This window comes from Gadus chalcogrammus, chromosome 14, assembly GCF_026213295.1.
Source record: "Gadus chalcogrammus isolate NIFS_2021 chromosome 14, NIFS_Gcha_1.0, whole genome shotgun sequence".
Taxonomy (NCBI): Eukaryota; Metazoa; Chordata; class Actinopteri; order Gadiformes; family Gadidae; genus Gadus; species Gadus chalcogrammus.
The window spans coordinates 9,389,898-9,413,974 of NC_079425.1; the positions used below are offsets into that span (position 1 = coordinate 9,389,898).

At 44.7% G+C, this 24,077-nt stretch overlaps 1 protein-coding gene across 2 annotated transcripts in view; it reads left to right on the top strand.

Moving 5' to 3' along the window:
- The window catches only part of zfhx3b (zinc finger homeobox 3b), a 149,477-nt gene that overhangs the window by 97,033 nt on the left and 28,367 nt on the right, over window positions 1–24,077 (top strand). The gene's annotated exons all lie outside the window — the stretch shown is intronic.

Sequence of the window (24,077 nt, forward strand, 5' to 3'; positions counted from 1 at the left end):
TGCAAAGTAAAAATTCAGTGCCTTGTGCATCCAGTCGATCCAGTGTCATAACACACACGTGAAAGGACATGCGATTGCTTATATATATACACAATTTTTTTCTATTTCGTAATGCAGCATCTATCGCCACAATATACAGACAATTCTGCTCAAGCCATGTCATGTCATTCATTTCAAAAGATGGCGTGCCTACTGAACTGCTGCATCCTAATTTACATTTACAAATCAAGCCTGGAATGAATACATTGGAGTTGCATCAGTTATTTATAATGATATTCAAAACATCCACGCCTGCAAGACCAGTAATATTATCCAGCCAGTGTTATGATGTACCTATTAGGGGGAGGCAATTACAGGAGTTGCAATGTCCACCAGTTCTTTAAAAAAATATCTATTAACAGGTGGTGAAGATATAAGCTGGAAAATTCCCAGAAATCCCGAGCCAGACTGGTGTATCATCGTGAAGATTAAAGCTATATATTTGCTGCATACTAGCATGGAGAATATTGAATATATCCAAAATCGCTAGTGTACCAAACCAAGCGAGTCTCAGTGTTGGTGTTGTGGTCTTTGTTGACCATTCCAAGCGCTTCAGACAGGGTGCAACCTATTTGTTTGGGAGTAATAGAATAAAGAACAGTGCTGCCTTTTGGATCCTTGTCATCGGTTCTGTCAGAGTAACAGACAGAAGGTTTTTAAGCATATTGGCTTGACGCCGCTACAGGAGCCAGTATGGCAGCTAAAATAAGCCCAAACGGGATGTGTTTTGTCATGTAAAATGGCCGGAGAGGAATCTAATTGGGTGGGGGGGTGGGGGGGGGTGGGGGCGGGAGAATGAACGGCAATGTCTCCTTTGTTTAATGGCCTTCTACAGTCATTTTGCCGGAGCCATTGTGCGCCGGAGCACAATAGCATTAGCTTGTCCTCGTGGCCGGTGCTCTCCTTTTCTCCGGCCGTCTGTGCAGTCAGCTCCTGTCCGTTCCACTCTGTCTCCACGCTTCACTTCCACGCTCCACCAGCGCTGAGCGGGGAGCCACTGAAAGATATACCCCCCAGCACGAAGCACCTCTCTGCCACTTCTGTTCCCAGACTTTTAGTATGGCCACCATCTCTCGTTTTCACCAGAGAAAGCCTTCTCCTCTCGCTCTTTCAGCAACCCCCCCCCCCTTATAATACGTTGGGAAGTGAGAGCTTTTTTTTTAACAGCCCCATTGTTTGTTTAGTCAATTTTGATACCCGCCAGATATTTTGCGCGTTTTATACGGCTTTTATGTTGTCGGTGAGTGAGAATTACTGGACTTGATCACACTAGGATTCCAGTCTTTCCACCAAAGTAAAAAAAATTATGAAATGAGATATTGCAACGATAATCTCATGGAAAATACATTTCAAACATCATGAAGTTGTTTTCATTCGTTTTTTTTCGAGGGAGACTCATATAAGGAAAAACACCTATATGCGCATTCATACATACAGGGCAATACAGGCAATGCACTGAATGAAATATGACTCATGAACCTCCTATTATACAATAAACCTCTAAGCGGATGTGTAAAAAAAATTAAAAAACTGATATCCAAGTAGACACTGAGCCTCCTGTTATGATGGATTGTGTCAAGTGTGACGCTGTTCCAGGTGTTCTCGTGTGTACAGATAGGAAACATCACTAGATACTTGAGCCGCACAGCAACGATGAAGCACACGTTTTCAACGCTGATCATTCTAGTGTCTCCATGTTAATCAGTGATCTATGTAGCTTAGATAATGCATCCCAGCCAGTTGTATTTCCATATTAAATGGCATTCTATGAATGTAATCTAGGAAAAATAATGTATACAATTAATTAATGTATATGTATATAGGTGGTGAAAAGCTGCTGGAAGACACAGCTTACAAACTGATATATATATATATATACATATATATATATATATTTTACAGCCACCTCCAACCCTTTCTTTGTGCACATTTTCTATCGAATAACCATGGCATATTTTGTGTTAATGGCCCTCAGCCTTGTGAAGGTGTAATAAGGCGTGATAAAAAAGGGGCCTGAGTAACTAAGCTACAAGCATTCTTGTGTGCATTAAGTGTCCTTTTTTGTTACAAAGGTCATTCATAACTTGGTCGGGTTGTCAATGTACAGTGAGAGATATTGATTGATTAATGCATTGAGTGCTCCAAATCCATTTTGCTCTGTGAATGGAAATGGAAAGGAGACAGTCTCTCTCTCTCTCTCTCTCTCTCGCTCTCGCTCACTCTCTCTCTCACGCTCTCTCTCTCTCGCTGTCTTTCTCTCTCTCTCTCTCTCTCTCTCTCTCTACCTCTCTCTCTCTCTCTCTCTCTCTCTCTCTCTCTCTCTCTCTCTCTCTCTCTCTCTCTCTCTCTCTCTCTCTCTCTCTCTCTCTCTTTCTCTTTCTCTTACACTCGCTCTCTCTTGCTCTCTCTTTCGCTGTCTCTATCTCTCTCTCGCTCGCTCGCTCTGGCTCTGCATCTGGCTCTCACTCTCTCGCTCTCTCTCACTCTTTTTTCTCACTCCATATATTTTCATCTCTGCCCGTTGTTCAAAGGAGATCAATTTGTGCAAATAAAAGGGACATAAGCCCAAGTTTCTGCCAAGTAATACATTGAAAATAACCATCTCACCAGTGTCCGTCCAGTTAGTCTGAATGGCTCAGAGAGTTAGGTTGCTCACACACAAGCCTTTCTAGGAGCGCAGAGTAACGTGTTGGTCACGGGCCACGCCGGCAGCAAATGAACAACTTAGTGTGACTTTGTAAAAAGAACTCAGTGCCTCAAACACGACTCGAAAAGGATAGTGGCAAGATGACTTGTTATGAACACAAACAAGACTATTTCAAATGTCACGTGCATGCAAAAATGTGGTCAACCTCCAGAAAAACAAGTCGTCTTAACTCTTTTGAGCCCCTGTTTCCAACCATTAGTTAGCATCATATGTCAATGCTTCCCTCCCCTCACTCTGCATGTGGCCCGCCTGCAGATGGTCTTAAAAGAGTGTTAGAGGGCAGGGTCACGGGGGGTTATGACTCTGTAGCGACAAGGAATAAGAGACCTGTATCACCCCGCTTCCCAGCAGGGAAGCCTAGGAAGGGCCCTGGGATTCACTCATTCCCTCAGAAAGAAGCATGTGCTGCATTAGAGGGGCCTTAACAGAGTGGGCCATCTCTGCACCTTTCATCTCCACCAGTGGCGGCTCCATTAGAGCTTTTATCTTTCTTGCTGATGGCTACTCTTGATAATGGTGGGGGGGAGGGGGGGGACGGACAATCCCCCACCACCCCTCCGCCCCCACACAAAAAAAAGTAAAGACTCAACTTTGACGTTTCTTTTTCCGCACGACATCAAGTCGTGTATCCCTCGACTAGCATTCTCAAAATGTGTGTATTTGTTATGTTATTACTCACAGACTTAGTGTTTTCAATTCCACCCTGTGGGGTACCTACTGCTAATGGCCTCAGATATTGCATGTAGCTTCTCTGCGGAATAGCAATTGCAGTGGCTAGTGATTATGTTAGCCGCCGCAACAGCATCTCCTAGCCATCTCCTGCCACCACCTTCCTCTGCCGCAAACTACTGTTTATTGTCATAAATCATGCATAAACATGATATTGTGCATATTCATGTTTACTCAAATGTGTCTCCCTTGCAATGAACAGGAGTGATCTGTATTTAGCTGTCTGTCCGCTACCCATATTTGATTTGTAATGTTTTTTTAGTGTGTGGAGGTATGCAGTGTTTGAATTAGCCTTGGAATGCCCCAGAGCCCTATGCTAGTATACACACAAACCTTTATTCCAAATGCTTCAGTGTTTATGAAAAATCATACATGGTACATAGTTTCATACATAGTTGCTGCAGAGGAAATCTCATTTCCGGAGGCAAAGTGGGGAAGAAACACACTGAATAATCATTGTGTTTAATGCTCTGGTCATAATCCCAGGTTTTATGATGGCTTTCTAATGATTTTCTAATGATGTTAAATATTAGTAGAGAGCACCGCCATAATTTGAACACAGCCATCATTTTTTTTTTTCTTCCGTTAACACTATCAGTGAATCCGATTAAAGCCGCAATGAATATTGCACTGGAAATGAGATTTAGGGGCCCATTCCTTTTTGTGGTTTATTTTGCTGTCTCCCGACGTGCCATAAATCCTCATTGGCGTGATCTAGAAGCATCCGCCCTTGCCCCGCTCTCCAGGTGGGGAATACAATTAGGTGCTGGGCCCATTTCATTCAGTGGCACGGTGGCGCGTCCACCCGCAGTCATTCGTAACAAAAAATAAATAAAAAACCGCGAGTGGAGGAAAAACACCACAGCACACTCATGGGAAATAAATGACAAACGATAAAATAGCAGAAAAAAAACTAAAAAAACAAGAGTAGAAGGACAAAAAAATGGAAAGAGCTATACAAGTAAGAAGACGGAAGAAGGGGGGAGGTGTTAAGAGGGGGGGCAAGGGGGTGGGGGGCTGGTGGGGGGGGGGGGAGAATCTCCAGACATGTTATCAAGCGAGACACAAGCCCGTTCCCCTGATGAGTGACACTACACAGCAAAATATGTTTTGGAGACAAAGGCTTTGTCTGCTTCCTGGGCCTCTTCGATGAATCACAGGCTCTCCTCCCCCCTAGCTTTTTAATTAAATGGCCTCAGCTCCATCTCTCTCTATCCGTAGCTCCCCATTACACAGGCTAGATAAGGGATCGCTATCTGTAGCATGTTAAGAAAGGCTGCTGGGCAGCCAAGCCTCATGAAATTTGTCACAAGATCTCATTTTCCTCATTGCCAGACGTGATGCTTATAATTGATGTGGAGGCAGTAGTAATTTATTGGCCGTCCGCAATTATCATCCCTTCTAGCAGGGGGATGTGACTGCAATTTATAAGTGTGTGCATGTGTGTGTGTGTGTGTGTGTGTGTGTTTGTGTATATGTTACCGTGTGTGTGTGTGTCTCTGTGTGTGTGTGTATGTGTGTGTGTCTGTGTGCGTGTGGTGGCGGTGGTAATGGTGTGAGAGAAAGAGAAGTGAAGTGTTTGTGTGAGTGAATGTGTGTCTGTGTGTGTGTCTGTATGTGTATTTGTGTGTGGTGGCGGTGCTGGTGTTAGAGAAAGAAGTCAAGTGTATATGGCTGTGTGTGTGTGTGTGTGTGTGTGTGTGTGTGTGTGTGTGTGTGTGTGTGTGTGTGTGTGTGTGTGTGTGTGTGTGTGTGTGTGTGTGTGTGTGTGTGTGTGTGTGTGTGTGCTTCACGGGCGTTGCGGGTTGTTAATGGTATTTGTTGGTAGCTGTATGACTTATCTGTGTATATTGCAGTATGTACATGGTGGTGGTTAGAGCAAGAGACTATTTGACATTGTAGTGCATAGATTTATATCAAGATGTCTCTGAATATCCCATGTGTGTGTGTGTTTGTGGGAGTGCATGTGCATGTGCGTGTGTCTTTGTGTCCATATGCTGATGCACGTTGCCACTTTGGGATGCAAATGGCTGACAGGCCCCATATCATAAACAATATGTGGCCTGTGATGCGGCCTTGTTGAGTGGAGGTGGCGGGGTTGTCACTGTGCCAGCTGGACTTTCACACACAGCCGGCGCTGTGGTGGGGCGGGGGTGGGGGGGGAGCCGGGGCCAGGGGATGGGTCGGCTGGGGGAGGAGGCTGGGTCATGTTGAGGGTCCAGAGGGGGCAAGTGCTGCAAACCTTTTGTCCGATCGCTCCACATTGTTCTTCCTCCTCGTATGTTTGTTTTGTTTGGTGTTTTTTTTTACCACGGCAACAGGGAAAAAGGGGGAAAATATAGATCAATAATATGAATGGTGTCCACTATATTTTTGTCCATTGATCCCTCAGTCCGAATACAAGGGCCATCTGCTCTCTAAGGAAAATAAATGATAAAATATGTATAATTTGTAGCAGTATGTTTTATCAGATCATATATTAATGTCACCATGTTACTTTCACGTCAAGGAATTTCATGAATAGCAAAACATTTTTATCGTCAACAACTTAAACTGTATAATATATTTTTTCCATGTTGCCAAAGTATGCACATTCCTCTTTATTGGTGATGAACGATCAAAGTAATGCAAATACCCAAATTGCCTATGCAACCCACCTTGAAACCGCATTGGAAACATGCATTTATTAGCATAGATATAGTTTCATTAGTGATATGAAGGCAGCACTTAAGCCTAAAAAATGAGGCAGTTCATCATGACCATTTTGTGGAGTCACGTGAACTCTCAAGGCTGGGGACAATGTGCTACAGTACGTGTTGTCTACTCATTACAGATGCAGTCTCCTTCCCTTAGTGTTCAGCCCCGGCTGTCTATCCCAACATTGCCATTGTGTCTGGGCTTATTCGATCAGATCTATTGTCATGTATGGTTTTAACCATCCATCCATCCATCCATCCATCCATCCAATTATTATTATTACCCGTCCAATTATTATACTGCTAAACACAGACAGAGGTACGTGAAGTTCTATTATTCATAAGAAAATGCAATGCAATTGTAACACAGCACAACAATAAACATCAAGATACCAAAAGCTTATCGTTGAATCGGTCATCTAAATTGAATATAGATATACAATAGATCATAGGACTACAATGGATGGCCTCTGCATATGTGTCTCCATATGCTAGGGGGATTTGATGCTCCCTCAACGTCATTGGTAGCATCCCTGTTTAAGGTATTCTCACAGCAAAGAAACATTTGAATATTCCATGCTATTTTTATATTCGTCTACATCAAATTGTTTTTTTACTCCCGAGGAGAAGAAGCTAAATAAAGGCTTTACCGTTGAAAGTGCTTCCTGTTGCACAGTGGCAGGGCTCTGCACCGGGTGGGGATTGCGGTTGCTCGCTTAGCAGAGTGACTGTGGGAGACGCGGTGCTGTCGCCGGCATCCAATCGGAGCCCGCGCCGTTCGTCTGGGGAAATAGAAAGCTGTTTGTTTTGTCTATACCTGCACGCCCGTAGTGTGCCGTTGCCAAATTAGACTTTCAAATCAAGAAGCCAGTGGGACACCAATACTCTAGTTTTCTCTTTCCCTTTAATAATCATCCCTGTTTACTCTTCGGGGAGCCATCTTCATATATATTTTTTTTCTTCCACTTAAATGCACCTTCGTCTATTCTAAGAGGGGGGAATGTCTTTCATAAAGCATGCTGACAGGCTGCCGTCCCAGCCCCAGAGAGGATAGAGAGATAGAATTAATAGAGGAACACCGGGGAAGAGATGGAGGGGGGAAGGCAGGGGGGGGGGGGGGGGGGGGGGGGAGAGGGGGAGGGGGGGGTGGGGGGGTTTAGGGGACCGTTACCCTTTATGCTATTATCTTTATGGCCTAGCAAAACATGCTTCAGGCAATCAGCGTGGAATTGTTAATTGCTCAGCCCACTTGTCTCTCGCTCAGGGGACGGGGGCCTTGAAGTGGACCGGTATCACACAAGCAAGGGGTGTCCGACTCAGCGGCCCGCCTGCCTGTCTCGTCTCTGATGGGGACCCCGGCAATGACCCCTCCGCCCCCCTCGTCTCACTGCCACACTATTTCCCACTCTCTCTCACACTCTCTTTCTCTCTCTCTTTCTCACTCCCCTCCCTCCCTCCCTCCCTCCCTTTCTTTCCCTGTATTTCTCCAATTGACCTTCACAGAGTTGTAAAGATTAGAACCAGAGGCGTGTTTCAAACATTTTTGAATTCATTTATACTACAAATAGGCGGTCAACTTTTAAACTATCTGGAGTCTTTTGTGTAATAGAAAAATTAAAACAAGGATATAAGCCAAATCAAACTGGCGAAGCAGGGATCAAAGTGCAAAGGGGGCCGCAACTTTTCTTTATATCTTAACAGGCTCTTAAACAATGTTTGCTATATGCTCGTCCGATCCAACAACACACAGAGAAGATAACGTATTTTTTTGTATAGATTAATTCCTGCTTTTTTCTATATCCTTCCATGTGTGTATATGAACCCAGACAGTGTGCGGCTGCATATTGTTTTGTTTCGTCTCTCTCAAGGCTTAAGGGCGCTGATATCACCTCTGTGTTCTCTATGTGGTTATCAGAGTGCAGTAGTTGACCATCGCACACTGCCAGCAGCTGCGCCTGAATAACTTCAGAAGTACAGGGGCCAAAATGTAAATGTAAATGTTGAATGTAGTTCGTTGGCTGCATCGATTTAAACAAAAGCAGTTGCCCATATTTCACCATCTCTCTGCATTGTCATAACCAAGTAGTTCTAAATCAAGATGTAATATGATTTCAACAGATCTGTAGAAGCATTCGTATCTATCATTCCGTGAAACTGACCGTGGTGGATTTAGACTCGATTTGGACAGAGTGATTAAATGACATGTGTGTAGAATAGCTCACGTACTGCCTTTAACTTCATACATGGCTAGTCTTTCTGTTAAAGGTACCCCGGAAAGTGTGACAGTTTGGATCTACAGCTGTTTGAAGATGTTTCGCTGCAGTCAATGACATGCAACATACATATACAAAGATTCCCATTAATTGATGATAGCTCTCCGTGTTCTGTCATCAAGTAAATCCACGTGTAATAATAATCTTTTGCCATCTGAATCCCCTATGCCTTTTATCAGGCCACTGTTCAGAGTTGGGGCCCCCTTGGCCATATAGTTCCGGCACCCCTGGCTTGCAGCCTACACTTTGCATGGATTTGTAAACCAACATATAAACACATTATGCATTTACTCTTAACTGGAAGGATTTTGTACGTCGTGTCAGAACAAGCCTACCCTCATACACTCGTTTTGGAAAAAGAGCAAAAAAGGGGACAACTCAGGCGTCACGTTAACGGCTTCCGGCGCGTGCGGCGAACGTCTCCAGGAGCGAGCAGCACAAGCACAGCGGCGTTGCCTCCGAGTCTGTTCTCCCGGTGCAGCGGGAGCGTCTTCGTCGTGGGCACATATCCCCCCCTTTGAGCGGCGGAGACACTTTCTTAGCCAATCATCTTATTAGGCAGATGAAGTGCCGCGGGCACAACGTTAAATCCCTCCACTTTGTCATGGTGTGCTTAGTTATCGCACACACACGTCTCCCTCATTCACAACGCCGCCGCCCCCCCCACCACCCACCACCCACCCAGTGTTCCCTCCACTCTGCCGCGGTGCACCAAGGCCCTCTCGTGCGGTATTTAAAGTATGCGATCCCTTGGAAATGGTCCTGGTTGGCAGTGAGTGAGGATTGTTAAGAACCAATCAATGGGTCTCCATGAAAGGGGCCTTGTTGCCCTCCTACTTTTAAATAAAGGTAGGACAAAAAACGAAGGAGCTGCAGTCAGATGCAATCACGGGTCACGTCGAATGCTTGCCAATTTGTGCCCAGAGTGTGTTTCTAGTGTCTAGTTAAAAAAATGCCAACATTGTCAGTGTCACCATGAAACGAAATAGCATCTCTGTACTACTTGAAAAAATCGACTGCACATGTACCTCCACTTACGTACAAACTAAGAGAACCTCTTAATAAAGTTTGCTTTGACATGGGCTTTTCGTCTCGGCCAATCCAGAGGCACATTGTGGATGGGTTAGACATAGATTGTGGGGGAATGGCAGCTGCTAGGCGAGCATTGATTTGGATTAATTGATATGCCAATATGTAAGCTTGTTACATCCACCGTTGCTCCGAATGATGGCTAACAAGTCCTGCTGATCAATGGAACCTATAAAGTCTTCATCCATTAATGAGCAACGTGGTAATTAATGCTATCCCTAAACCATTTAGCCCAGTTGGTGAATCTCTGGGTGGAAAATAGTCTAACAAGGTTATCTCTCCTTTACAGCGTATCTTTATTCTCTTTGTTAAGGTCATTGTAAATTACACATACTTTACAAAGACGATTTATTGTGTAGAAACAACGACAGTTCTTGAATAATAATCTGAAATATTCCTTCTTATTCCAGTAACACAACATCAATCCTTTTATATTGTTTCCCCCCCTCCTCCACAACACACACACACACACACACACACACACACACACACACACACACACACACACACACACACACACACACACACCTTTCCATTCCTCCTCTTCTTGCTGTAAAAGAGGTACTTCCTGTCTGTGAACTGCAGTTAAACTGCAACCTGGAAACCCAGATTGCTTGGTGCCATGTCATAACACTCCTAATGTAATACATGCCGCATAAGAGCCAGGGAACCTGTCTAGGGATGGAGAACGGCTGGTTGTTAGAGTCTGGCTGGTTCAGACAGCTGGAACACATGGTGAGGGATGAGAGTCAGGCGGCAAACATAAGCTCTCATAGACATACTGTCTGTGCAGGAAATAAAACAGACTTGTAAATCAATGATATTGTTTTTTAGTTTTTGACCCCATTCAATAGCAGTAATCCAAACCTTGCATTCATTACTTTATTTGGGGGAACCAATGTTAGTCAGGATGAGTAACAGACATTCTGGAATGGATATGGGAATGAGTTTATAATGATGATATTACACCCAGGGTAAACCTATTCATTTGTTTGTAACAGGTACTACATTCTCCCACTGCATTGATTAGGTAGTTGAATACAATACTTCAATAGACATAACAGCAACAACAACAATGCCAACTGAATATTTGTGTGATGACTGATTGGTGTAGATAGCAGCTTTACACCAGAAACCAGGCCTTGTAATGGTGGTGGCGGAAGTGTAGAAAGACCCATCTGTCTCTATGCCTATTACCTCAGGCCTTAATCGGTGCTTACAGCCGGCCAGGCTAAATAAACAGTAAGTAAGTTGTCTTGGGCAGAAGAACGTCAATGCCTGCAACTTGCCAAAGCCTTTGCTCTGAATGGTTCTGTATTGACCCCCCCTTAGGACCCCCAGAGGATTCCCTAATTGAAAATTAATATTGAATCGATGCCGCGGGCCATTTGCATATTGATTATAAACATCCAGGAAGGCACCAAGTATGTCTGGGATCAATAGGAGCCTTCTGCAGCCGGCGGAGTGCACTACATCACATGGCAGCTGCCTGCTCCGGGGGTTAATGACTGCTGCTTGTTAAGGAGCTCTTGTCAGGTAGCATCCAGCCGTGGTGGTGGTGGTGGTGGTGGTGGTGGGGTGTTGCTCGCTGCCAGTGCTGGCAGCAGAGGCAGCAGGCAGTGCAGTGTAGCACTGGAGATAGAGAGGGTGGCGCTCATCCTCCAGGAAGCGGTAGATGACGGCGTGTGTGTGTGTGTGTGTGTGTGTGTGTGTGTGTGTGTGTGTGTGTGTGTGTGTGTGTGTGTGTGTGTGTGTGTGTGTGTGTGTGTGTGTGTGTGTGTGTGTGTGTTCATAGAGGACCATCTTTACCGAGGGAACGGAATGTTTTTAATAGTGTCTTACGGAAATGCCTTGAGATACTGATGCCCCGTTGAGAAATATGCGTCTTACTGTGTGTGCTCTTGGTGAAAAGGATTCTATCATAATTGCGTATATTTTTATTTTTTATCATAATATGAGAGCTACATAATATTATGCAATTATTGGACATTTTGCTGCTTTTATGTACGTTATGCGGAAATCTAAGAGTAAAAAGGAAATAAAGTGTTAAATAATAATGCATGAAGAGTGAATGAGAAGAGATTCATTAGCCCACACCCATATATGCTGTGTTTATATATAGCGCCTATCCTCTAGTCTTTGAAAGGCAAGAACATGAATTAATGCTCTGTGCAGTCTGTCCAGAGCCCCTACCCCCTGCACTGGGAGACGGGGGTCTGGAGGGCGTGAATGGACTGCTGGGTCCAGGGAAGCAGCCTGCATCTGATTGCTTCATTACTGGCCCTTTCATTGACTTGGTCTAACTGAGCGGATGAACTGAGGCGGTGGACAAGAGCACATAATGGGTAGAAATGAATTCTTATCACAGCCTTCTCAGGAGGCATCTGGTCCTTGCTGAAGAGCCAAGGAGAGTCCAATAGACAGACCACAAATATATGCTCGCGTTTATAAAGCTAGGTGCCACCTCGAAGGAAGCTGGAGCATCCTAAATCCACAGTCCTTTTTCATATAAAACCAAAAAAAAAGGAAGGAAAAAAACTTGTTTTAGTGCTTATTTTTAATGATTACCCGTTTCCCGTGGTAACCGACCCGTGCCGCATAACAGGGTTTGGCTTGTTTATTCAGCAGAACTCCAGTAACGGACCTCTTTGCGAGTGATGTTATTCTGCGTTGAGCCTCCCCATCAGCTTGGCAGCGCCCAAACACACCAGCAGCTCCTGAGATGAATAATTAACACACAAACCTTCCTAGGGCTGTCTCCCACAAGTCATCGCAACCTCTGGCTAATGAGTGAGAACATTCTTCTTCATATATATATATTATATATATATATTATACCTGCGGAGGTAGTCTAGTGTTGTAACACGGTAGCAATTTAAGTGTAGGGCTTGGTCTCCACAGGCATGGGTGGTTAGTCCCTGACTGGCCTTAGAGGGGCTGGGGACTCAAGCAACTCCAGCACCCACTAGCCTGCTCATTTCCATGCAACCTGCATGCACAGTCAGCATTACCAGCCAAGCTGTAGGAGTGGAGGTGGGGAACGCCAACACACACACACACACATACACACACACACACACACACACACACACACACACACACACACACACACACACACACACACACACACACACACACACACACACACACACACACACACACACACACACACACACACACACACACACATACACAAGCGTGCACGCCCACTGGTTAGTCTTTCATTTCACAAATGCTGCTGATGTGATCCCGGGACCATTAGCTGAACAGTTTCCTCTAAAAGTTAGAAAGTAATATTAAATTATGTGGCGTCGCATCCCTCATCATGTTCCACACTGAATATAGTAAATTACAAAAGCCTATTTAGAAGAATCTGCTGATGGGTCCATCAGGTATTGTATCTGCTTCCTCCTCCTCCTCCTCCTCCTCCTCCTCCTTCTCCTCCTCCTCCTCCTCCTCTGCCATCATCTTCTTCCCCTCCCCCTCCAGCTCATACCTGTTCACTCGGCACAAAATGGATGCTGCAAAGCCACTTAATTGGCCTCCATTTCACAATCCAAGGGCATTCGCAATGGCTACTAAATAATATATCTTCCCCTTCTACTGTACTGTACATAAGAAAAATAAACGGAAGAGATGAGTCTGTCTTCTGAACTAGAGAGATAGTGTGACTCGAGTTATTAGCTAGGAAACACCAGGCAGCAGGTATGTGTAGCATGAGTAAATTCTACAATACAGCACAACCCTCTCTTGTCATCACAGACCATGCTGTAACCATGTTGTCACAAGCCTCTTCTATATATCATCGCTCTGTCTCTGTCTCTAGCTCTCTCTGTCTCTGTCACTGTCTTTGTCGTTTTCTCTGTCTCCCTCTTTCTCTCTCTCTCTCTCTCTCTCTCTCTCTCACTCTCTCACTCTCTCACTCTCTCCTCTCTCTGCTCTGTGTGTCAAACTCTCTCACTCTCTATAAATCTCCGCTCAATGTCTCTCACTCACTCTCTCTTGCTTTTCCTCCAGCTCTCTCTCTCTGCCTCTCTCGCTTGCTCTCTCATTCTCTCTCCCTATCTGTGTCCCTCTCTCTCTAGTCTATAATGAAGAGAACTCATTGGCTAGTAATGTATGACTTTAATCACTCGCTCGCCCTTTCTTCAGAGAGTGGCACAGCAGGCAGCTGACTTCATGAGGAATGTTGTGACACACACACCAGAGCCAGTGGTGATTAGAGACGTCGGCCCGGTGCCCATATGCATGCCCTTCATGCAGTGAATTACCTCATGCTAGCAGGAACTGAAATGATCAGAACCACGTATGTCAAGAGTCAAACGTGTTGACAGAATCTTCATTAAAATTAAAAATAGAAGGCAGCAAACTCACAAGAGGCATGCGTGTTTCAGTTTTCAGTTTGTAGTTTCTATTTATTTGTTTATTATTTTTGCAGCATCTTAGATTTAGAGTTTCATGCATAGAGGTAATTGTTTATCTGATTAGTCGTGGATTAGGACAGATTGATAAGAGATTTAATGGATAGACTACTGAGATTACAGCGATAACTAGATCAACCCATGGATCAATCGGTGCAGAGCATCCATCTAGCAGATCTAAGTCTCTTTTGTAATTAAGGCTGTAAGATGTGTGCATTTCCAAATTAATATCAGCGCCAGACCTGGTGTGATAATAAGTTAAGACAGTACAACTGAATATGTGAATAATGAAAGGTGCGGCTAATTGCATATGGTTTGCATGATGTTTTATTTTTTTCATTTGGAAAACAAATCTCATTATATGCATCAGAAACTATAATGCCAGATAAAATCCATCTTTAGACATATGCAAATTAAGAAACCGTAGTGAAAAAGCCATGGGGAGTGTGGGGGGGTTTAATAAAAGACGTTTGGCAATGCAGTATACTCGGAATACCTAATCTTTTTAATCACACACATCGTTACAGAGAAATGCACTACAATGAATAGTAAGGAGGCTGGGCTAGTTGTAACAGGGCAGAGATTGGTCTGTAAAGGAGATGGAAAGGATAGCAATCCAAAGGATTTCAGCTTAAATTGGCCTTCTTTTACGTCGGTTCACATTTAGGAATCACTAAACATATTGATGTGTTTTACTGTATCTCGGAGATACATTCTCGTGTACAATGTGGGTGGCAATGGGATTTTGGTCTATGGGTTTATCCCTCGCATTTTTTTTATTTCCATGAGCTAATTAAAGGAAGTTTTATCTGCTTTACAGCGTACTTTGTGTGCAAGATATACTTGGTTAAATGTAAATTCAATAAGTGAAATTCAAAGAAGAGATGGGTTGATTTGGTTGAACATAATTAAAGTGGAAAAAGGGAAATGGCAGCCTATTAAAGCCTAATGCTTTTAACACAGAAAGCCATCCAATTACCATTACTTTGTGGATCACACCGGAAATACAGATTTCTTTACATCAAAAAAGACTTTCCGTATCTCCAACACTAGTGGTTCAAACTACTTAAAAACTCCAAAAGCATCCCAAAGTTATGGTTTAAGCTTTCTCTTTTTAAGCACTGGGGGGGGCACTGGTAGCTTGCCATTTATGTATTAATTAGACTTCTGGACAGGGGGGTATGGGTAGTATGTCCTCTTCTTTCCATACAGAAAATACACTTCCATGTATCCAATATTGGGTGAAATGCATAACCTTTTTTTTCTAATAAGGAGCGAGAGTGTAACAAAGAAATAAGTGCACAAAAAAATGTATAGGAGGAAAGAAAAAAAAACATTGCCTATTTTGTATAAACGTCAAGCCCGGTGGCAAAGTGGTCTGTGTGCAGCTCTTTCTTCCCCCCCCCCCCCCCCCCAACATTGCAGGCTAATTTTTCATGGTTATTTGAGCTGGAAAATGAAAGAGAGGTTTTGCGATTATTACCTTTAAATGACAACACAATCACAATATGTTTCAGTACAAACACAGAGAGGATATTGCCTTTTCATATTTCATGTGAAAGTAATGGATGCGGTATGTCATGCAGGAAAGACGAATGGCGAAAGACCAATATCTTTGATTTGTATAACAGAACCAAACTGTTCTAGGTGAAAAAAGAAAAACCTTTTTGAATTTTGGTTCTAAGTAGTAACAATCTTTTGTAGCTGTAATGTGTGCGGTACCATCATTGAATTTCTTTAGCCGCTAACTTGTGCCTAGGTTGTATCCTATTGGTGTTCCAACAAGGAGAGATTCATTATCCCACCGTCGACTTCAGTCTTGTTTATATTTTGAATCCATTGCATGGCGTCCGATAACACCAGAGCTCAGAGATGGTTCCTGTTTCGGCCGGAGCAGCTGTTTATATGAGTTATCTGAAAGAAATATAGAAGAAAAATATTTGAACATTGGCCAAACTCTATCCTTTCCCCTCTTTAATGATTAGTGTTTCAGAGCTCTGAACTTTGCAAGCGGAGAACATTTGAGAGCAAACACAGTGAGTTAGTCCTAGCGCTCTATACTTTTAGGATTTTTTTAATCAAATCGATTAGCCATATTGGTATTCATAACCTCTGTGAATTCTGTTTTATCTAGAATGTGAAATGCCTTCATAAACAGGCAGCCAGTCAGGCCCAGGGCAGTGTTTATAGACGCAGGGCAGGGCAGCCAGTAAGGGAGGCAACTAGGGCCGTCCTCTGCCGGGGCATGCTGGGAAAATGCATTTGTGTTTGTTTACACAAGCGGAAAGGAGCGGCTACAGCGAAGCGGCGGCTCATGTAGATGCGGGCAGGCCCGGTGCGAGCCGCGTGAGCCTCGACCGCTAGCACGCGCCGCGATGGGCGCTACATACATCCAGCCGTGGCCACATTGATTTTCCTAGCTAATACCTCCACAGAGGAACCCACCGTCAGACGGAGGCACTACAAAGATATGCAAATGGTGCATTCGATAAATCGACAGGCTGCAGAGATGTTATTTTGCAGTCAGTTCAATGTACCGCTGGCGTGCTGTGCCTAAAAAGAGAGATAAATAGATAAGTACCTGTTAATAGACACGGGGGCACACACACACACACACACACACACATATATATATATATATGGATGTACATAGGTTCACACAGGCATACACATGGATATACTGTATAAAGTACTGGGGGGTCACATAACTACATAGGATTAAAATAGACTACATTACCACCGTTCATATGCACGTGTTATTCTTTTAAAAGCAGGAAACGATCAGTCACTTTTAGTTCAGCTTTATTTTTGAGGCGGGGGAGGTTCTCAAGGAACATGACATCATGCGTGTGTGCACAGAAGATGTGGAAACGTGAGTGAAGCCACATTTAGTATAGTTATTAATGAAATATAAAACAAAAGCAGCAGGTTGTGTGTCATATATAATAGATGCATGCTGTCTTGTTAAGCCTGGCAGGCTGTGTATGTGGCATGTGAGTCTCCATGGAGAACAGCTCCCCGTACCTGGGTAATTAAAGGGAGATTGTGGCAAAATGGCAAACATCGGGGAGAAATGACCTATGCACAAAAGAGTTGTGACAGTTTTAGGTTAGGGGGTTTCTAAGTCTCCCCTATATTCTATTTTATCAGCCGGATGAAAAATCAATAGGTTTTCCGGGTTTCTACATATTCAGAGTGCTCCGCGGCTCAGAGTCCGCCCTGATGGAGAGAGAGAGGAGGGGTGGCCCATCGCTCTGTCACAACTGGAACATCACATTTTCCAACCCACTGGTGAATGTTTCAGAGTTGATGTGGTTGCCCAATGTGACAGTGGTGACGTTTTTTTTCATTTTTATTTTATTAGCTATCCCCCTCAACTAATACCCACCCCCCCGGCACGCACACACAGAGACACCCACATGCACACACACACACTCACACACACACACACACACACACACACACACACACACACACACACACACACACACACACACACACACACACACACACATCACAAACACACACACAGATGCACACACACACACACACACCACACCACACCACACACAGACGCACACACACACACACACACACACACACACACACACACACACACACACACACACACACACACACACACACACACACACACACACACACACACACACACACGAGCACACACCCTGATTGTGTTTTCCGTTTCCTTTTGGCTAGCTTGCTAGGAAAAATAGCAGAAGGCATTATTTGGCGCTCTGCAGAGAAGAAAAAACCCTAAAAGACGCATCAATAAATGGTTGATTTAAGAGCAGACAAGAGTGGTGCAGAGGGACAATGTGTATGAAGTATGAATGCATGGCAGAGGGCTGGCGGAGGAAGCGCTCTTTGTGCGGGATACTGTCCCCCAAGGCGGGGAGGAGACGGAGGAGCATGGCCTGGCCCAGTGATGCCTCTGGCCCCCCCATACAGGCTTTTAGCCACGCCACGGCCAAGCAAAGGGAAGAGTACACCCTGTGTGTCTTCCATTGTGCGCATAATGCGTGTTTGTGACACTGCCGTCCTCGATGGTGCTGAGAGAAAAGTCACAGTGTGTGTGTGTATTATTGGAGGAGGTGGAGGAGGACGAGGAGGAGGACGAGGACGAGGAAAGGGAGTGAGTAGAGGGAGGGTTTGCTGGGGCAGAAGAGTGAGCATTCCCTGAATGCTCATTCCCTGTGTAGCCACATTAACCTAGATCCTCCTCTCCTTTATCACTCAAGGAAAACACAAAGAGGAGTGAACTGGAGCGGCAGTAGCCAGGCCCCGCGTGTATGTGGGTGTCTGAACACATTCTTTCTATCGCCTCCTCTGTTTGCGTCGCTTGAAGTGGCTCTTATATTAAATTATATAACAATAATAATATTTGTATCATTAATAATTAAAATTATAATTATTATACATTATTATGATTATTATTATGATTATTATTATTATTATTATTATTATTACTAGTGTCATTAGGATTCCTTAACATTTGTCCATCAAAGCAAATGGAAAGCATTATAAATTAACTTCGAGGGTGATCCACCCAACCTAAAGTATAACCAACCAGCCTGAATTAGTTGGGCATTGTTTAGTAAATAAGAGCCCGCAGCTCTGAATGGATGAAACGAATTCCAGCGTGTGACTCCTGGCGACCTGACCGTGCTTAATGTCCACTGAAATGGCCGGTGACTCTGAAAGGAGAGGGGTGCGGGAAGGGGTGGGGGTCACATTAAGTGTTGCGTTGGAGACCTCGGGGGGACCACTAGAAGAGTAATAGAGCTGGGGCTGAGGGGGGGGGGGGGGGGGGGGGGGGGGGGGGGGGGGCGGGGGGGGGGGGGGGGGCCGCGGTGGTATTGTTCTAGCAGGCAGTGTGAGCTCTCCCTGCTGTTTGTGATTAAGTTGGCGTTTAAAGTTTTGCGAGCTATTAGCTGCCCTCGCCCCCCCACCCGCCGCTCCCCCCCCCCCCCCCCCCCCCCCCTCCTTTATCCTATTTTTTTTGCACCTCCCTCCTCCCTCCCCCCACCCTGGGCGTCCCTGGCCCCGACGGAGACACTACAGAGAACTCATTCACATTTAGATAGCGCTGAGGTCACAGCAGGGCCATAGCAAGGGCCTGCCATGTCCAGCCCTGGACAGGTCAGGAATCTAGCACCAACTAGCCTAGCTCAGGCCAACACCCGCCCAATGGGCCTTAAACAGGTAGCTAACCCTTCTTTGATTTACCACATGTGCTTGTGTGTGTGTGCGCCTGTGTGTGTGTACTTGGATTTTGTGTGTGTGTGTGTGTTTAGTGTGTGTTAAGCGTCTCCATGTGTGCATTGGTTGTGTGTGCATTGGTTGTGTGTGTGTGTGTGCGTGTGCGTGTGTGTGCCCGCGCGGTCACAGGTTCAAGCTTTATTTATTATCGTCTGTATTTTCTTTATGTTTTGCAAATGTTGCGCGCATAACAATAATGCCTTAAAATAACGCTTATTTGAAGGTACTTGTATTTTATCGTCGTTAGTTTTTTTTCATTTATTAAGTACCGGACTGGAATGCCTTTCTGTGTCCTTGCTCAGAGAGCCGGTGGGGTATGTTCTGCTCAGCTGTTTGCATTTCCGACAGCGGCTTGACGTGCACGTAGAGCCATGCAGGACGAGCAGGGGGGGGGGCGGGTCTTTTCCCGTGTTGTGGGTGTTGTGCGTTGGTTGCGGTGTGTGATGGATGGGGGGGGTGGGGTGAGGAGCATCTATGTATGTTCATACGTACGGGGCACCAGTGTGCTGTTATGAGGAGTGGACAATGTATGAAAGCCCTCACCTCCCCACCCCACCCCCCCCCCCCCCCCCCCCAACCCAAACCCAGCATGGGGTCTGTGTGTCCCATTGTCCCGTAGTACCCCTTCCGTCACTTTCATTTTACCCCCCCCCCACCCCAGTCAGGAGTCAGGCCAGCTTTGATATAAGGAAGGGGTGCAATGGATGATGGGATGGGGAAGGGGGGGGGGGTAGAAGTATAGGAGGAAGATAGGGTCTCTGAGGTGTGAAATAAGATTGCTTTTTATCCAACGGTGCAGAGTTAAAGAAAAGGAAGCTGTCCGTCCCGGATAAAGCAGGGCAGGAAGGCGGGAGAGAGGGCAGGACGGTGGCCAGTGTGTGTGTGTGTGTGTGTGTGGGGGGGGGGGGGGGGGGGGCTCTGGATTGACGCTGCCTCGCTGTGACACCTGGTTATAAATGATAACAACAGCCCACCGATAATCATAATGAGCGTAATGAGAGCTCCGACACAGGGCTCTCCAGGAGCACGAGAGCGCCTAGCCTGAGATTATAGCCAAGCTCAACCTCCCACCACTGCCCCCCACACACCCCCCCCCCTCCACCCCCCAGCCAGCCCCCACATCCCCACCCCCCCCATAGCTACCGGCGCTACCCGAGCCCGGGGAAAGAGAGGGGAGAGAGGAGGGAGAGGAGCAGCTCAGCCCCCGCACTGATACTACTGATTCTGCCGGACTTTAGGAGAGAGGGAAGAGGGACAGGCAAAGACAAGGGCAGCTCGCCGAGCGTATGAGAGAGGAGCGCACAGCCCAGAGACCGGCTGGCCGGTGGTTTGGGATCCCTTCTCAGGTAGGGGCTTACTGTGTGTGTGTGTGTGTGTGTGTGTGTGTGTGTGTGTGTGTGTGTGTGTGTGTGTGTGTGTGTGTGTGTGTGTGTGTGTGTGTGTCTGTGTTTCTGTGTCTGTATGTGCGTGTGTTGTTATGGTTGGTGCCGATTATTGATTGCGAATCTGGGGGATATGGGGCAGGTCGTTTGGACCAAGGGGAGGAGCCTAATCTAGAGAGAGAGAGAGAGAGAGAGAGAGAGAGAGAGAGAGAGAGAGAGAGAGAGAGAGAGAGAGAGAGAGAGAGAGAGAGAGAGAGAGAGAGAGAGAGAGAGAGAGAGAGAGAGAGAGAGACTGTTATTACTTACTTTTTAAAGCTACCCCTTGGTTCTTGAGAGGGAGGACTGAAAAGTGCAGTGGTTACCATCCATTATTTATTGTGCCGTTTGAGCATGTCAGTATGATTAGCATTAGTGTAATCACCACTCTTCAGGGAAAACAAAGGCCATACTCTATCTCTCTCTGTCTCTGTCTCTGTGTGTGTTGGTCTCCCTCTCTCTCTCTCCCTCTCTCTCTCTCTCTCTCTCTCTCTCTCTCTCTCTCTCTCTCTCTCTCTCTCTCTCTCTCTCTCTCACGTGAAGGTAATCTTTCTGTCTTCGGTGTCTCATCTTCAGGAGACACTTCCTGTGTAGCATCTGCTTTTGTCATCTCAACATATCTTTCTCTCCCCCCCCCCCCCCCTCTCCTTCTCCCCTAACTTCCACATGTGTGTATCTGTCTTTTTTTGCTGCTTGGACTTCCTCCTCCCAGCACCAGAGAACCGTTAATGTGGGTGCGTGAGGAGTACTTGCCGTGTCTCTCGCAGCTTGTAAAGGGTGACACCTATGGGTCAGATTTGGCTCCTGCACTTAAGTGTCAGTGAAAAGGCATGAGTGAGGAAAATGTGTTTGTGTGCGTGAGCGAGCATGTGCGGGTGGTTTGCGTGAGCACGTGTGTGTGCGTGTGTGTGTGTGTGTGTGTGTGTGTGTGTGTGTGTGTGTGTGTGTGTGTGTGTGTGTGTGTGTGTGTGTGTGTGTGTGTGTGTGTGTGTGTGTGTGTGTGTTGGATATTGGGTGCTAGAACCGAGAGCCTAGGGATGGTTCTGTGTGAAAGAGGGAAGCTGAATTTTTTCCGGAACAGATGAGCGTAATCTCTGTGGCGTTGTACGGATTTATTCCGTTTGCATGATGAGATTAATGGAACTGTTTCATATCATTGTATTAGGATGGTTAATGAAGACAATTAATTAGAAGACATCCTTCAGGCTATTGTCATTTACATCTCTGAGATTTGGGTTAGAAATGGCCTAGTGCCATAGCTCTAAGTGTTTCTCCCCTTTCTATCTAGCTAATCCATGACTACAATTGTAGTGTCTATGCCATTTGCGTCATACTCTTAGGCCAGTGGTGACCTTTCCTTAATTATAGCAGGCCTGGCTTTAATCATTTTTGCAGACTGCGACGAGGGGGGATGAGAAATAGGCAAAAACCTTTGTGGTTTTGAGATGCAGTACTCCTGTGTACACATGGATTCACATTTGGTATGATCACAATGCAATGTCTCTTGTAAATAATCAGATTTTGTATTAATCAGTAATCAAGCTATATATTCAAAATATGGGATTTTTTAAATGACGGCTACAGTGCTGTTTTAGTACTAAAATACTTGTACGTAGTCAGGGTGTTCAAAATGAAACATGGCGTTATTCTTTTTATGAGTGTGTGGTCGCAGAGAAATAACACCCTACCCCGCATTTTTAAAGATTTAAGAAATGTACTTTGGGATTATTGTGTAATCTGAGCACTAATCTGGCAGTTGTGAAGATTTATTCAGGTGGGAGTTCGATAGGATTTTGGGATTCAGATGAGTTTTTACCCAGGTTATAGTTTCAGGGAAGATTCCTTCAGGCAAAATAATTCCTGAATTAAGGGTTACTTAATAAAAATAAGAAACATGTTCCGAATAGAGGAATTGAAATGCACAGGAATGGAATATTCAAGATACCAAGTAATCTTTAAAAAATATATATTTAGCATTATATACTGTAGATTGGATTATATATATAATAATGCAATCCATACATTGATCACCCGGCTGTGTATTGCCTGCCATTCAAGTTGTTAGTATTGAGTCCTGCTGCCCTATAAAAACATAATGTAACTGTATAGACATGCGCTGTATAGACATGCAGGGTGCTAAGCTCGTATAAGATGTGTGGTGACTCCAGGGCTGAATGCTTGAACGGGGCATGTCAGTAGCTGCTGTAGCGTTGTCAATATATCAATAGCCCACAGAGTAGTGATCCTGAGCATGGAGGCTTTTTTCAAAAGAACATTTAAGTACATTTGCTGAGAATTAGCTGACTTGTGTAATAACTGATGGGCCATATTGACTGTGATCCAGTTTACTGTTGTCAAATCAATGCTGCTGCAATGCAAGTGCGACTACTTTTAAACAAACTTAACAGGCAGAGGGAGTGCTCAGAGGGCACTGAAGGGAAATAAAGAAGATTGATGGCCTTTTTATTATCTGTTTTTTGCTATCTTTCCTTTGTGTGTTACTTACAAACAGCATTATGGGATATCCATTGTTTGGACTTCAATGCTCCTAAATGGCCTGCTATATCGAGCTGAGGCTTTTAAGGTGGTTGCAGGGGATTTCTGACTTTGAGTTGGCATACAAATACAAAGAGTTGTGGGCTCAGAAAAGTTTTAAATATTTATGATTCCTGTGTTGCGATTAAAGGGTGGCAGAGGTGAAACGCGGCTCAGTTTAGTGCACAACTGCAGCTTGGGTCAGTTGTTTGTGTGTGTGTGTGTGTGTGTGTGTGTATGTGTGTGTGTGTGTGTGTGTGTGTGTGTGCGTGTGTGTGTGTGTGTGTCTGTGTGCGGTGTGCATATGCACACATGCTTGCAGAGTCTTGCTACATCTAGAAATATTTGATTTCCCGTTTGTTCACGGATAGTTACTGATAACATATTCATAATCACTTTTTATTATAAAAGACCTCACTTTAAATAGTAGCAAACCGTTTATAACAACTACTATTGTTACTATCTATAGAAACAACGATGCATGAGTAATAATACAAAAAGTATTATGATGTATACAGTATATACTTTATATTTTATGTTTAGACATTAGTATTATTTTCTATAGATATTTTCTCTCTCTCTCTCATTCTCTTTATATATATGTATATATATATATACATATATATAAACACACACTTATATATACATATATAAATATAAATATAAATGTTATATATTTATATGTATATTCATATGTATATATTATTTAATATTTTCAGACTGATTGTTGACAACCAAACAGCACAGGGCAGCAGGCAGATACCGCCCTCTTTGTCTGCTGCCGTTGTAACTGCGTGTCAGCGAATGTAATTGTTGTAAGCTCCTATCGAAAAAAACGCTGCCGTCCCTTTAAGTGCTTCCACCAATTCTGATGGTGTGGTGATTTACAT